The sequence below is a fragment of the Aulonocara sp. 'chitande type north' Nkhata Bay genome, linkage group LG23, assembly GCF_057382095.1.
Source record: "Aulonocara sp. 'chitande type north' Nkhata Bay isolate Kocher_YH1m ecotype deep benthic linkage group LG23, A_spYH_male_GT1.1, whole genome shotgun sequence".
NCBI classification, from domain to species: Eukaryota; Metazoa; Chordata; class Actinopteri; order Cichliformes; family Cichlidae; genus Aulonocara; species Aulonocara sp. 'chitande type north' Nkhata Bay.
Window position 1 is genome coordinate 156313 of NC_141365.1, and position 2500 is coordinate 158812.

Consider the following 2500-nt stretch of genomic DNA (forward strand, 5'->3'; position numbering starts at 1 on the left):
ACACTCACACTCACAGGCTCAGAGATGAGGGAAAAACAACAGAAATCAGGATAGATTTTAATGTCAGGAGATGCCCTGTGATGCTGGGGCCATTGTGTAAGATTGGAATGTGTACCAGTGGCTGGTGGGTGGTCCTTGAAGGTCCCGGGAGGAGGCGGCGAGGAGGCAGCGGGTGGCTGGGCTTGAGCTGTGGATCAGGGACGTCATTAATTCTGCCTGGTGCTGCGTGTGCCCTGTGCAGCTTGGATGTCTGCCGCTGACGCTCTGTGGTTCCTGTTCTGCTGATCTCCTGGTCCACACACGGCTTCAGGGTGTACTGTACAAGGGGAGAAGAAATGCATCATTGGTTACCAAAATAAAACAGTGTCTTTCTGCCTGTGTCATTCTGTTTGGTTTCTTTGAGCGTTTGTTTCTTAAATACACAGCAAGTGTCACTCTCTCTCTCTCTCTGTCACACACACACACACACACACACACACACACACACACACACACTGTGAGGTCTGCAGTTCAAAATTTGAATCTCAGAGCTTGGTGTTTTTGTCTCCCTCCAGTGGACAAATGCAGGTATGATGAGGGTTGGTTAGGTTAGGGGGTAATAGCCAGAGCTTGACGGAATAAAATGGAATAACTGGGAAAGTAAGTGTCGTAGAGGGATGAAAGTGGTGTCTACGGGGGGGTTTCGGGGTGCTCCGGACACCCTGGTGAAGACCCCATGTCGATAGCACCAACGGTTCTGGACTTGGTGTAAATGGGTCCAAATTTGACGGAATAAAAAGGTCAAAGTGGCAGATAGGAGTGTCCGATCGGGCCGATTCCACCACCACTGTACTCAGCAGGCCCTGCCGGGTCGTTAGACACGCAGCATGGCAGGGATCGGTGACATAACATGTAGCAGTTTCCCTTCACAGAAGCGTCTGCAGCAGGTGGGTGGAGGAGGAGGCAGCAGAACCAGGCCTTTGGAGCACTGTGTCATCTCCTGGTCCTGATGCTTTGAATCTCCCTCTCTGTCTGTCTGTCTGTCTGTCTGTCTGTCACACACACACACACACAGAAGCTGGTCAAGTGCTGTGCAACTGGGATTGCACCTGTCGTCCACAGGAGGGCGCCTAGCTGGGAAGTCCAGTACATTCCATATTAAAGTTGTTGCAAGTGCATTTTTTGTGTAAAAGACAGACACACACACACACACACACACACACACACACACAGTAAGGTCTGAAGTGCAAAATTTGAATTACATTCCTTTGTATCTCTCCCTCTCTCTCTCTCTCTCTCTCTCTCTCTCTGTCTCTCTCTCTCTCTGTCAACACACACACACACACACACTCACACACACCAAAGCACACAGACAGAAGCTGGTCACAACTGCTGTGCAACTGGGATTGAACCAGGGGGGCTCCCTCTGCTGGCTCAATGCGGTACAAAGTGTCAGAAGCTGTTAGATATCTGCTTTTGACAATCAATTGCACCTGTCATCCACAGGAGGGCGCCTAGCTGGGAAGTCCAGTACATTCCATATTAAAGTTGTTGCAAGTGCATTTTTTGTGTAAAAGACAGACACACACACACACACACACACACACACACACACACACACACTGTAAGGTCTGAAGTGCAAAATTTGAATTACATTCCTTTGTATCTCTCCCTCTCTCTCTCTCTCTCTCTCTCTCTGTCTCTCTCTCTCTCTCTCTCTGTCAACACACACACACACACACACACACACACGCTCAATGGAGTATAAAATAAAGACCGGGGCAGTTCTCTCACTGGAGTCTCTTAGAGTGGAGGCTGCCCTTGCTAGCAAGAAGTTCTGTGTGTTTCTCTTCTCTGAGTCTTTACTGAAGAAGTGTTTTATAACATTTTCCTTAACAACTGACATGTGTTTTTTGTGTAAAAGAGAGAGAGAGACACACACACACACACACACACACACACTCACACTCAGCGGCTCAGAGATGAGGGAAAAACAACAGAAATCAGGATAGATTTTAATGTCAGGAGATGCCCTGTGATGCTGGGGCCATTGTGTAAGATTGGAATGTGTACCAGTGGCTGGTGGGTGGTCCTTGAAGGTCCCGGGAGGAGGCGGCGAGGAGGCAGCGGGTGGCTGGGCTTGAGCTGTGGATCAGGGACGTCATTAATTCTGCCTGGTGCTGCGTGTGCCCTGTGCAGCTTGGATGTCTGCCGCTGACGCTCTGTGGTTCCTGTTCTGCTGATCTCCTGGTCCACACACGGCTTCAGGGTGCACTGTACAAGCGGAGAAGAAATGCATCATTGGTTACCAAAATAAAACAGTGTCTTTCTGCCTGTGTCATTCTGTTTGGTTTCTTTGAGCGTTTGTTTCTTAAATACACAGCAAGTGTCACTCTCTCTCTCTCTCTCTCTCTGTCACACACACACACACACACACACACACACACACACAGACACTGTGAGGTCTGCAGTTCAAAATTTGAATCTCAGAGCTTGGTGTTTTTGTCTCCCTCCAGTGGAA

The 2500-nt window shown here is 49.1% G+C and overlaps 1 long non-coding RNA gene across 1 annotated transcript in view; it reads right to left on the minus strand.

Moving 5' to 3' along the window:
* LOC147300770 (uncharacterized) overlaps window positions 1–2500 on the minus strand; it is a 15146-nt gene that overhangs the window by 3313 nt on the left and 9333 nt on the right. The window lies entirely within an intron of this gene.